Source organism: Rhinolophus ferrumequinum, chromosome 10 (genome assembly GCF_004115265.2).
Source record: "Rhinolophus ferrumequinum isolate MPI-CBG mRhiFer1 chromosome 10, mRhiFer1_v1.p, whole genome shotgun sequence".
Classification (NCBI taxonomy): domain Eukaryota; kingdom Metazoa; phylum Chordata; class Mammalia; order Chiroptera; family Rhinolophidae; genus Rhinolophus; species Rhinolophus ferrumequinum.
In genome coordinates, this window is record NC_046293.1 from 49,990,501 (window position 1) to 50,004,952 (window position 14,452).

At 42.4% G+C, this 14,452-nt stretch overlaps 1 pseudogene; it reads right to left on the bottom strand.

The window, feature by feature from the left end:
• Positions 1–12,505: 12,505 nt before the first annotated feature.
• Positions 12,506–14,436, bottom strand: LOC117028802 (thymosin beta-4-like; annotated as a pseudogene).
• Between the last annotated feature and the right edge of the window lie 16 nt (positions 14,437–14,452).

Here is a 14,452-nt window from a genome sequence, read left to right on the forward strand (position 1 = left end):
TCTTAACCCTTACCTTTCCTCTCAAGAGGTAACACAGTTTAGTGGTAAAGAGCCCAGACTCTGAAGCCAGCCTGCCTGAGTTCAGACGGTGACTCTGTCACTTGCTGTTTGATCTTGCCAGGTTACTTCACTGCTCTGTGCCTCATTTGCCCCATGTGTGACAGGGGGAGGATGACCACACCTCACTCCTAGCAGTGTTATAAATTAATATTCGTTAAGAGTTTAAGACAGTTCCTGGCATGTAGTAACTGTTTTATGAGTGTTTGTTAAATAAATCACTGGCAATAAATCATGGTAACATCTGCTTCTCTGTTTCATCCCATGCTCTTCCCGTTCAATCCCTAGGCCGACAGCAGGGAGCCAGGGGCCAAGCCTATAGCTCTCTCTCCTCCCCTGTTTTTCTAGTAAGGGCTGCCTCTGGCCACAATTCTGGTACTTAAAAAAGGAGGCACAGCTGAGTTCACAGCAGCTCAGCCCTCCTCATCCCCAGAGTAAAAGATGTTCCTACTGGGAGACTACAGTCAAATCATGGGGCACTGGTCTTTCCTCCCTCCTCTTCCCCCTTCCCTTTGGTTTCAGAGGCTGAGAATATTTTGGATACACTGAATGTGTAATTAAGCCCATTTCCTGGGCCCTGGGCCTGATCCCCAAGACTGAGTTTAAAGTTTCTCCCGCATGCTCCCTTACCACCCACCCTATGGTCATTTCCAATGTCAAACTTACACTTCTACATCATAACCACCAGCTCTCTTGTTTGTGTCCTTGAGGGCTGCAGCTGTCTCCCTATTCTCTGTTCCCTCCCAGGGCCTACATATGGCACTGTTCCCTCTCATATCATTTCTCACCAGTTCTCCTGGTATCTCTGAACCAGCGACACTGCCCTGCTGTCGGCATCTCAGGTTTGCTGTTCTCTCTCCTCAGGGCCTTTACTTGTGCTTTTTCTCCCTGGCCAAGGTGTTCTTCCCCAGGTCTCTGCCTAGCTAGCTCTTACTCCTACTTCAGGTCTCAGCTTATGCTTCACTTCCTCTAGGAAGATTTCCATAAGGCCTCTGGTCTAAGTAGGTGGGTCTCTCAGCACCTGGATTTCCTACCATTGTATTTTAAGCATCTCTTTACTTAACAATGTCTCCCACTAGCCTGCCAAGCTCAGGCAGGGCAGGAATCAAGTTTATCTAATTTGCTATTGAATCCTCAGTGCTCAGCCTGGGCCGTTTAATAGACCAGGAGCTTATGCCCTGGGGCCTATGGATGACTATACCCAGGGGTTCATGAGGCTTCCAAAAATCATACGAAAATGTTTGTAGATTTGCAGTGCCTTCTTTTTGGGAGAGAATCTGTATTTTTTATTATAATCTCAAAGGATATGGAACATCCCTCCCTTCCCCTCAAAAAAGGTTAAGCCACTAAGGTTAAAAACCATTAAGAAATGTATAGGGGTCTGCCCGGTGGCTCAGGTGGTTGGAGTGCCGGGCTCCTAACTGGGAGGTCGCTGGTTTGATTCCCACATGGGCCAGTGAGCTGCGCCCTCTACAGCTAAGACTGTGAACCACAGCTCTCCCTGGAGCTGGACTACCGTGTGCCACAGTGGCCAGTGGCCCACATGAACTGCCGGGGCAGCCCGTGAACCACTGCCTCCGGGGGAGTGCCAGGCTCATAACACCAGCCTGGGTCAGGGAGCTGTGTCCTACACAACTAGACTGACAAACAATGGCTTGAACCGGGGGGGAGGCGGAAGAAGGGGGGAAAAATGTGTAGACATTTTATAAACATAGGTGTGTAGTTTTTTTTTTTTTGATGAATCGACCTGTGAATATAATCGTTGATACGCAATAAACAGTTACTGGATGGATGACTAAGCCTCCTCCTTGGGGTTAGGGTGTTTGTTATGTTGTCAACGGATCAAGAAGAACCTCAAAAGAAAGCTTTGCCAGTAAAAGTGCTCCTTGCTTCAGCCCCTGACTCTGTGGCCCTAAATACCCCTCTCCCCAGTGGGACCTACAGCTTAAGATCAAAGCTTCAGAGGCTCACAGCCCCTGCCAGAACTCATCTCCTGTCCTGAAATCCACCTACTGCGCCTTTGCAGCCTGTCAGCTGAAAATAAACCCTGGTGAAAGCTAAGGAAGGAATCCTGCGGAAGCTTTGAATGAGGGAGACTCTGCCATCTGCTGGCTGCCCTGCTCCCCTTCAGCTGCCTGGCCCAGCGCCAGGTGGCTCAAAGAATGAGGTCAGAGCAGGGAAGAAGAGAGCGAAGTAAGGCAGGGGGTGCCAGTGGAGGGGGCGGCTCCCCAATGGACAGTCCTTCCCTTCAAGATTAGGCTTTGTCTTCAAGCAAGTCAGAGGCGGTAGCTTCTGCTTTGGAGCCTCCACCCCTTCCCTTCCCAGGGCTCTATCTTCTATTCCCAAATTAGGAGTTTGCGGAGGGTAGGGGGCGTAGTGGGGGCGGAGGTTCTTCTGGAGCTCGAGGGAGGTCCAGTCCCTCGACTTGGCTTTCTCATCTATCTCTTTTCCCGGAGCCTGGCTATTGCCAACTCCTTTGGATCCTGAGCCAAATCTTTGCATCGCCTACACTTGGCGTGCGGTGCACCAGCCTCCCCACATCACCATGGAAACAGGAGTCTCTGCATCCATCCCAGAGCTGAAGCTATGAGAAGAATCTGGATTTCAGGGTGGGGTGCATAAGAAGGGCAAAAGAGAAAAACCCTCATAGAAATGATGGAGAAAGAGAGAGGGAGACGTGTGCGCACACGTCATGGTGGGGGAAGGATTGCTTTATAAGGGTTATTGAAATACCTTGTACCCTGGGAAAACAGGCAGCTTCTTTGACAGGCCAAGAATGCGGTCCTCTCATGGGCCACTGGTGAGTCCAAACCGACAACCCCTTTCCACCAGCTGTCCCCCACTAGCCGTACAACTTTCAGTGAGTTACTTAATCCCTCTAAACATCACTTTTCTCATCTAAAAGGAAAATAATAGCACTTACTGCACAGCATTATTATAAGAATCCAATGAGGTGATGCATATATAGCACTTAATATCGTGCTTAGCACATAGGGAGTGCTCAGAAAGGTAGTTACGTGCTTGTTGTACATGCTTATATATCTGTATCTATTATTTGTGACTCCTTAAGCTAAATTGCCAGCCCTTCAGTGACAATACCTGAGTAGTTCCTTACAATTTTCAACGTGCTTTTACACATATTTTCTCATGTGTTCCACCCCAATCCCAAAAAGTAGAGAAGAGATTACGATCCCCACTTGGCAGACAAATGTGCAGATTCAGAGTTTAAGCTTGTTCAAAGGCTCAGCTCTGATCTGGTGCCAAAATTCAAGGTTCTATAGAGTCTGAGTTCATTGCCCGATTCACTCATCTCCTTTCTGTGTGTCCCTGTACCCAGCATGGGGCCACAGACAGTGTCTCATTGTTTGCTGACATTGATCGTGGAGCAGGAGTCTCAAGGAAGAACTAATCTTGAGTTTGACCATGAAGGAAGCAGAAAACTCTTAATTGAATCTATATTTAAAACATTCCCACAAAAGGGGTGTGACTGCTAATGGTTTGGAGTTTCTTTTGGGGGTGATGAAAATGTTCTAAAATTGGTTGTGCTAATGGTTGCACTACTGTGGATGTACTAAAAACCATTGACCCATACATTTTAAGTGGGTGAATTGTATGGTACGTGAATATTTCAATAAAGCTCTTATTTTTTAAATTCCCACAAATCAAATAACAGGGCCACACGTGGAACCATTGAGTTCTACCAAACATTTAAGAAAGAAATAATGCCAATAGGACACAAATTTTTCCAAATGATAGAAAGAAAGACTATTCTCCCCAACTCATGTTATTAGGCAAGCATAACACTTACACCAAATCTGATAAAGCCATAAGAAAGGAAAACTACACTCTTGATCACAGATGCAAGGTCCTATAACACAGTGCTATATTTGTTTATACTATGAGCAAACAGTGTCTAGCCATACAGAAAAAAGATAATATATCATAATTATGTTCACCTTAGTCCAAAAATGAACAGTTATTGAACATTTGAAAATCAGTGTAATTCACTATATGAACCAAATAAACACGCAAGAAAAATCAAATGATTTAGTCCTCATGTACGGAAACTTGATTTGTGACAAAAGGGGCAGTGCAGAGCAATAGATGCAGAAAAGTGCTTGGTAAAATTCAACATCCATTCATGATTGAAAACAATCAAAACCTAATAAACCAAGGATTAAACAGAAATTTTCTTAATTTGAAAAAGAATAACTTTAAAATCACTATACGCAAACACTACACTTAGTAGTGAAATGTTGAAAGCTTTCCCTTTGTGATCAATAACAAAATCCCCCCTATCATTTTTCTATTCAATATTGTTTAACATTGTCCTAGAGGTCCTAACCTGTGCAGGAAGGCAAAAAACAAAAAAAGGAATAGAAAATTTGAGAAAAAGAAGAAATAAATATATCATCATTCAGAGATAATATCATTGTGACACAGAAAATCTAGAGAAATCTATAAATAAATTATAAAAATTAAGAAGTGAACTTAGCAATACTATTGCTGGATACAAGATCAATTTTCAAAAATCAATATTTCATATAAATCAATATGTCAGCTACTAAAAAGTAAGTTTTAAAAGGTACACTTTACATTTGAATAAAAATATCAAGCATCTAAAAAAAATTCTAACAAAATTTGTTGAAGACTTCTAATAAGAAAACCATATAACAATAATAAGAGAAATTACAGAAGACCTAAATAAACAGAGGGATACATCCTGCCCATGAATTGGAAAACTCAATATTGTAAAGATGGCAATTCTCCCCAAACTTATAGAGAGAGCCACTGCAATCCCCATATATAGTGTTTTTTTAATGGAAACTGACAAGCTGATTTATAAACTTATATAAAAATTCAAAGAGCCAAGAATAACCAAGATACTCTTCAAGAAGAATAAGATGTGAGTTCTTGGTTTAGCATATATCAAGACTTATAATGAAGCTGTAATGATTAAGACAGTGTGGTATTGGTACAAGGATAAAGAAACGAGCCAATGGAATAGAATAAAGAAGGAAACACAAACCCACATGTACATGTACACTTGATTTATGACAATAGGGACAGTGCAGAGCAGTGATGAAATATCCCCAAGGCATATATAAAATCACAGTATACAAAAGTCAACTTCAGTTGAATTATAGATAAAAATATAAAAGGCAGAACAGTAAAGACTCTAGAAAATAAGGTAGGAATCAATTTTCATAACCTTAGGATAGGGAAAAACTCCTTAAACAGTATACAAAAAAGAAACATTTAAGTCTAAATAAAAAGACTGATACATTTGACTACATTAAATTTCTAAGTATTCTGTTAGTTAAAAACAAGCAGAACACCACTAAAAAGATGAAAAGGAAATATATTATGGTATGTGAATTAAAAAAATTTTTAAGTGAGAAGACAAGCCACAAACCAGAACAAATTTGGAATATATACTGATAAAGGACTTATATCCAGAATATAAAATGAATTACTACAATGAGAGAAAGGCATACAACCTAATATTTAAAAACTGGGTAAGAAATTTGAATTAGTTGAACCATAAAAGAGGATGTCTAAATGATAAATAAACATTGGAAAGGGTGTTTGACTTCATTAGTCATCAAGAAAACACTCACCAGAAACACCCAAATTAAAAAGATTGAAAATACCAAGCACTGAGGAGAATGTAGAGCAACAAGAACTCTCCTATACTGCTGGTGGGAATGGAAATTGACACAACCACTTTGGGAAACAGCTCAGTCTATATGATAAAGTTTATTATCTGCATAACCTGTGAACCAGTACATGTCCATACCCATAGAAATGCATGCATATGTACTCCCAAGTAGAGCGCACAAGAATATTCACTACCCGCTAATGGTAATAGCTCTAAACTAGGAACAACCCAAACGTTTACTGACAGTAGAACAGAAGTCATATGTAAATAATACACGCTTACAATTTCATTTATATAAAGCTATTAAAAAACAAAATTCAACACCGCAAATTTGGAGATCTCATTGGCTTTATTAAGCAATTCACGAATTGAGCAGCATCCCATCTAGCAACTAGAAGCATCCTCTAAGGGTTGTACAAAATGGAAGGTTTTTATAGGCAGAAAGAGGGTGGGACTAAGAAGTTAAAGAGTGGATAATTTTGGGCAAAATCACTTTCTCTTAGGGGAAGGCAGGGAGTCTTATCAGGCAGATTAGCTCACTAGTGTGCATCAGAAAATTCCAAACTCATTGGTTTAAAATTCCATTCCTGGGAGCGGCCAAAACTGCAATTAGGTTAGGTATTAAATCTAGTTTGTTATCATGGACTTTCAAGACAAGTGACTGCCATTTTTGGTCTGTAGTTTCCTCTTTAATACAGTTCAAAAAAAGGGCAACACCAAACTAGAGTTTGTTGACTGAAGATCTTAGGACTTCTCAGCCTCCATAATCATGTGAGCCAACTATATATATATATATATATACACAGAGGGTGCCAAAAAAATGTATACACATTTTAAGAAAGGAAAAAACTGTATTAAAATTGTAATACTCAATACCGTGTTTCCCTGAAAATAAGACCTAGCTGGACCATCAGCTCTAATTCATCTTTTGGAGCAAAAATGTATACACATTTTTTTTTTTAAGATTTTATTGGGGAAGGGGAACAGGACTTCATTGGGGAACAGTGTGTACTTCCAGGACTTTTTCCAAGTCAAGTTGCTGTCCTTTCAGTCTTAGTTGTGGAGGGCGCAGTTCAGCTCCAGATCCAGTTGCCGTTGTTAGTTGCAGGGGGTGCAGTCCACCATCTCTTGCGGGGAGTCAAGGAATCGAACCAGCAACCTTGTGTTTGAGAGCCCACTGGCCCATGTGGGAAATGAACCGGCAGCCTTACAGGCGTTAGGAACACAGAGCTCCAACCGCCTGAACCACCGGGCCGGCCCCCTATACACATTTTAAGAAAGGAAAAAACTGTGTTTTTTGTAATACTCAATACCATGATTCCAATACCAAAAATTGTAATACTCAATACCATGTTTCCCTGAAAATAAGACCTAGCCGAACCATCAGCTCTGATTCATCTTTTGGAGCAAAAATTAATATAAGACTTGGTATTATATAATATTACATTATATTATATTATATAGACCCAGTCTTATAGCAAAATAAGACCGGGTCTTATATTAATTTTTGCTCCAAAAGATGCGTTAGAGCTGGTGGTCCGGCTAGGTCTTATTTTCGGGGAAACACAGTGTATACTGATAACAAAAGATAAATACAAGTCACGTTTGACTTCTGCAATTACAAGAGGTGCTCAAAGTGGTTACCATCCATGTAATTTTAATAGTTTTTTTCCTTTCTTAAAATGTGTATACATTTTTTTGGCACCCTCTATATATAAAGTCTCCTATTGGTTCTGCTTCTCTGGAGAACCCTAATACAAATTTTGGTTGGTACTGAGAGTGGTTCTAGATGAACAGAAGTTTGAATATGAGTTTTTGGAATTGGTTCTGAGTTTTCTGGAATTGGTGCTCTAATATGATTTAAAGATGTTTACAACTCCATTTCTAGTAGTAAAGAAGCAATGAAGTCCATGTTATGATCTGGCAAGAGATATATGCAGAATAGCATGATTGGCTACTCCCAGTCAACCACTTATAAGAAGCAAGGATCTGACAACTATGTACAAGTTACGTGCTAACATTTTTGGTAAACTCGCAATAATAATATTGTTACTGGACAAAGTAAGGAAAGAAAAGAAAGAGCTTAGAAATTCAAATTCTCAGTTCAAGTGCCACACAAATGATCTGAAAGCTTCTATGTGTGTCCTCAAGGAGACCCTTATCACCTGTAGCTGCAGGGCTGAGATTGCTGAAAACCAAACTGCAGAATCTCATCCTGCTGAGTGGCTGAATTACAACAGAAGTTGAACTCCCAGCCTCACAGGGTGTCTCCTGTCTTTAAAGTGAGGGCATTGCCTGGAGAGGAATGGAATTTTGAAAATTGGAATGGGGACATGTGGGAAGACTCTGATGAAGGTGGAGACATTGAGCCCAAGAAACAACAGACCCAAAATGGACTCACTTTTGCTAAAACCTACCAAGATTTAATACCTAAACTGATTTCAGTTTCAGCCTCTCCCCGCAGTGAAATTTTAAACCAATCATTCTGGAATATCCTCATCAGCACTAGGGAGCTTATCTACCTGATAAGACTCCCTGTCATGCAGGACGGCAGGCGGGGTCTCTGGTCCCACTCCCCACATAAGAACGCAGGATATGGTGAGGCCAAAAAGGAACACCCACGGAGCCATAGGTAGGGGAGTCACACCACTATACTCTCGCTGGCGGCTGGGTTGGAGACACAGGAACCAGGAACAACACAATTCTCAACCCTCACTGCGCCGCTTGCAGACTCAGCCACCATATTCTTGCTAGCTCCCCCCATTTCTTTTTCTAGCGTAGCCACGGCCGTTATATTAGTGCCCAATGGCTCACGGGTTACAGCTGACGGCCAACTAGCCACAGCTGATGGCCATTTGATCGCAGTCGACGGCCATTTACTACCTGAGCCAGCACCTTTCTATGTGAGGCCGAGAGCCTGGAAACTGCTTTTTGGGGCTCTGTCCCCACACTCCCTGTCTTCCCCTAAGGGAAGGTGACCTTGCCTGAAAGAGTCCTCTCTTTTAACTTTCTGTTTCATCTTCTTTCTGACTATAAAAACTCCCATTTTGAACAACTCCTCAGAGTGCCCATCTGGTTGCTAGATGGGGTGCTGCCTGATTCATGAATCGCGTAACAAAGACAATTAGATCTTCAAATTTACTCGAGTTAACTTTGTTCTTTAACACTCTAAATTCTGATGAGTCTTCATCAGTAAGAGGCCTCTCTGCCCACATCTAAGGGGATTAACCTTACATTGTCTGAGGAAATAATAATGGCCTCCTCTGAGGCAGTTGCCGTGTGCAACAATGCTGGGTCTCCTCAGGAGGCACTCCACCACGTCTGTTTCCAGACCTATAACTAGACTCAAGTTCCAGCAGACGCCTAAATGTGAGGTACAAAGTGTGACCCATGATGATGTGTGTTACACTCCAAAATACTGTGGATGAAAAAGGAGTTCTATGGAGAGTAATCTCACAGGGTGATCAGATCATAAATTCTTAACTGGACAGGTCACGGTGGGTATTCATGCCCCAGGTACAATTTCCTTAGTAAAAGGCTTATCTTTGCCATAAGCAAGCTCTGTCCAATGTTTCTGTGCATCTAGGTAACACAAGTTTGAAATACCTCTTTACAGACCCCTCCTTCTAAAGCATAACCGCCCTCAAGAGGGCACATAATCTTATTAACTATCCTGTAATCTGATCCCTGCCTTGCTTTCTCCCACCTTCATGCACTCCACCTTAAGGTCCCTCCTTAATTCCAAATATGTAAAAGAAGCTGTAAACTGTCATTTTTTTGGAAGCATTTTTCTCAGTCTGTTGAGATCTTTCTTCTAGGCGAATCCTCTGTTTGACTGAAATAAATTTGTATTAAAATTCCCTAAGGGTTTGGATGTTCTTACATTGACATTACTTACTTGAGTTCTCTAACTAATACACACAGAATGTCAGAAAACATGTGTGGGAATAGATAATAAGAATGTGGGATGATGGTGGAAGGAACAGAAAGTTGGATCAGGCCAAATTTATTGATATGGACTCATTAAGCTGAGATTCTCATTTAATGTTGCAGCTCGGGCAGTTAGAAAAGGTTTTAACTGGTTGGTTGGCTGAAACCTGGACCAAAAGGTGACCCAGACTTGCCTTGGTTTAATGGCAAGGAGGGAGGGGTTTAATAGAGGGAGGGATTCAAAGGCTTAGGAAGACTGAAATGTTGAGTGGACTTTTCATTTAAGAGCACTCACCCACCCTGGGAGAATCCAGAAGGCATACCTTTCACCACTACTGTGAGAAATAAATTTATGAAGGGAGCCTCAGCATCCTTGAAGAGCTCTGTGATCACTATTCTCTGTAGGTCAGACCTTACAGTGGGAACGGCAGTCACTGAACTGGGAAACCTAAATGCAGTGGGAGTAATTGGATCCCCAAGTGGCAGGGGCCAAGTGGCTGCACTCAACCACCAAAGACAAATTAGCTGTGATTACCATAATAGACAGCAGAGACAAGGCAGAAATTGGACTAGTTCGATTCACAAAGACCCTACAGCATTGGCTAGTTGATCATGGTGTTTCTAGAAGTAAAATAGATAGGAAGTCTACTAAATTCTTACTTGATCTGAAAAAGCAGAAAAGTTCTAGGTCAAGTAATCAGAATTCTAACCAGAATCATAAAAAGAATAATAGTCTCTCAATCAATTCTCAGACTTGAGCCACTTTACAGACCTAGAATTTCTTGAATGAAGGGGAGGTTGGGTTCTCTTGAGAAAGGACCCCAGTACATTGCCAAAATTTTATACTGTTAATCTTTCTCCTAGCCTTCCCCAAAGGGACTATGGCCCTTTACCAGAGTAACCGTGCACTGGGGAAAAGGAAATAATCAGACGTTTCAGGGACTATTGGACACTAGTTATGAACTGACACTAATTCCAGGAGACCCAAAATGACACTGTGGTCCACCAGTCAGTGTAGGGGCTTATGGAGGTCAGGTGATCAATGAAGTTTTACCTCAGTTCTGTCTCACAGTGGGCCAGTGGATCCCTAATCCATCCTGTGGTTATTTCTCCAATTCTGGAATACATAAATGAAATAGACATACTCAGCAGCTGGCAAAATCCTCACACTGGTTTGCTGACTTGGGACGTGAGAGCTATTATGGTGGGAAAGGCCAAGTGGAAGGCTCTAGAACTGCCTCTACCTAGGAAAATAGTAAACCAAAAGCAATACTACATTCCTAAAGGGATGAGTGCCATCATCAAGGATTTGAAAGATATAGGTGTTGTGATTCCCGCCACATCCCCTATTCAACTCATCTATTTGGTCTGTGCAGAAGGCAGATGGACCTTGGAGAATGACAGTGGATTATTGTAAGTCTAACCAGATGGTGACTCCATTGTAGCTGCTGTGCCAGATGTGGTTTTATTACTTGAACAAGATGACATGTCCTCTAGTACTTGGTATGCAGCTATTGATCTGACAAATACCTTTTTCTCCATCTCTGTCCATAAGAACCACCGGAAGCAGTTTGTTTTCAGCTGGCAAGGCCAGCAATACACCGTTACCATCTTACCTCCGGGGTATATTAACTAAACAGCTCTCTGTCATAATTTAGTTCACAGGGAACTTGACCACCTTTTGTTGGAAAAGTCAGTCTCATGCCCACAATCTTTCCACCCATGCTCGGCCATGTAAGAATGGACTTTGGGCATGGAACACTTTCTTACCCAGAGATAGAGTCCTCACAGCTGGGCTTATCAGCTTCTGTGGGAATATCTTTTCCTGTTTCATGCTCAATGTGTACTCCTTTGTTCTGCTTAAGTGTGTGCATCAGCAGCCCGCAGGCATGCCCCTAACTATTTCAGACTCCGTGGGGGAGGTGGAGGGGTCCTTGTATTGTGGCACCAGAGGGGTGCATGTAGGCCAATTGGCCTACATGGAATTCCAGGAGGAACCCGCTGGCTATGGGGGACCAATGTCCACTATTGAAGCTGATCCAGCCATAGTTCAGGGGCTTTCCAGGTTAGTGAAATTTCAAGGGATTAGTGAGGTGGGGCATGTCAAGATATCCCTTCCAAAGTGAAAGAAAAGTCGTTGGCATCTGGCCTCTCTTACAACCAAAAGAGAGGGCCTCTTTGGATTCTGGAGGCAACATATTCCTTATTTGGGTGTGTTACTCTAGCCCATTCACCAAGTAACCTGAAAAGCTGCTAGTTTTGAGTGGGGTCCGGAACAAGAAAAGTCCATGCAATAGGTCAGGCTGCTGTGCAAGCCTCTCTGCCACTTGGGCCACATGGTCCACCAGATTCAATAGTGCTTGAAGGGTCAGTGGCAGACAGGGTGCTGTGTGGAGACTTTAGCAGGTCCCTATCAGTGAATCCCAGGGCAGGCCCTTAGGATTTTGGAGCAAAGCCCTGCTGTCCTCCACAGATAACTACTCTTTTTTTTTTTTTTTTAGGTTTTAAAACTTTGTTTCCATAGTTAACAATTGTACATTCCAATAATTTAAGTCATTTGAACAAAAAAAAAATGGCAATCTGATTAAATTGCACTTTACAGCTTGCAGGACACGTTGGATGAGTTTGGTTTTTATTCTAGATTTCACTCTCATCCCACCCGGCTTTTTCTTCCCTGCCAGCCAGCAGGCAGATGGGAGAGGCAGGTGTGGCCCTCGTTGTCAGTCGTTCTCTGATATGAAAAGGGGCAGCACAGTCATTTTAAACTGGATCTTACAAAGTTAAACAGCTAAAAGAAGTAAAATAAGAAGACAATGCTTGTGGAACGTACAGTGCATACTGGCAGTGCGTGCCTCATTATGATTTGCCTGCTTGCTTCTCCTGTTCAGTCATTTCTTTTGAAGGCAGTGGATTTTTCTCTTGCATTTCTGTCTTCTTCAGTTTCCACATATCAAATTTCTCAGTCTCGGCCATATCAGGTTTGTCAGACGTGGTTACAGAGGAAGCAGAGCAAGGACCGCGAATGAGTGGAGTCCGATCTGCTCAGTGGTGGTCGCCGAGTCCAGGACTCCTCTTTTGAGAAACTCTTGGCTCAGTAGCTCTGGGCCTGCTACTGGGTCTTAGTAGAGACTGAATGCTTAACCATGGGCCATCAAGTTACTAAATGACCTGAAATATCCATCATGAACTGGGTATTATCTGACACACCATGCCATAAAGTTGGGCGTGCACAGCAGCACTCCATCGAATGGAAATGGGATACACAAGATGGGGCCAAGTAGGCCCTGAAGGCACAAGTAAGTTACATAAAGAAGTGGCCCAAATGCCCATATTTCTCTCTCCCAACCTAAACCTAAGGCCTCAGAGGGCGTGCCCTACAATCAGCTGACAGAGGAAGAGAAGAAGCAGGTTTAGAGACGGTTCTGCATGATATGCAGGCACCACTCAAAAGTGAACAGCTGTGGTACTACATCCCCTTTCTGGGACATCTCTGAAGGATGTTAGGGAAGGGAAAACCTTCCAGTGGGCAGAACTTTCAGCAGTGTACCTGGTTGCTCACTTTGTTTGGAAGGAGAAATAGCCAGATGTGTGGTTATATATCGACTCATGGGCTATGGCCAATGGTTTGGCTGAATGGTCAGGGGCTAGGAAGTAACATGATTTGAAAACTGGTGATAAGGAAATTTGAGGAAGAGATATGTGTATAGACTTCTCTGAATGGGCAAAAGTGTGATGATATTTGTGTTCCACGTGAGTGGAGGTATCTCAGCAGAGGAAGATTTTAATAATCAAGTGGAGAGGATGACCCATTCTGTACAAACCAGTCAGTCTCTTTTCCTGGCCACCCTGTCATTGCCCAATGGGCTCATAAACAAAGCGGCCATCATGGTAGGGTTGGAGGTTATGCATGGACTCAGCAACATGGACTTTCACTCACCAAGGCCAACCTGGCTATGGCAATCGCCGAGTGCCCAATCTGCCAGCAACAGAGACCAACTGGGCCTCCTACATGGTACATTCACCTGGGTGAACAGGCTGATTTATTGGACCATTTCTGTGGTGGAAGGGGCAGTGTTTTGCTCTTACTAGAATAGATATTTACTCTGGATACACATTTGTCTTTTCTGCACACAATATTTCTACATTTTTTGTGTGGATATTTCATATAAATGGAAACTTCCAATAAGTAGTCTCTTACATTTGGCTTCCTTCACTGAGCATGTTTTTGAGGTTTATCCACATTGTAGCAAGTATCTATAGTTAGATATCTTAGACTGATATCTAAGAGTTAAATATCTGGATTGCATAGTAAATGTATGCTTAACAATTTAAGAAACTGCTGCAGCAACTCTATTTACCAAATGGGATGCTGCCCGATTTGTGAATTGTTCAATAAAGCCAATTAAATGAAAAGAAGGAAGGAAGGAAGGGAGGGAGGGAGGGGGAGAGAGAGGAAGGAAGGAAGGAAAGAAGGAAGGAAGGAAGGAAGAAAAAAAGGAACTGCCAAACTGTCTCCAAAGTGGCTGCACTTTAGCAATGTATGAGGATTCCTGTTTCTCCATATTTTCTCCAACATTTAATATGTGTATTTTAAAATATAGCCATTCTATGAAAAACACACCAAAAAAAGCGTTTTAAAAGGTTCAGTTAGGAGGTTAGGGATTTTGAGAGGTAAAACTACCCTCTCTCTCTCATACACACTCAAAAAAAAAAAAGACTGAGGTCCTCCAGCCGGGAGAGGACGCTCCAAGCTAGGGCCTCTCCCCCTGAATTTCTCACAACGCCATCTTAGCGAGATCCCGT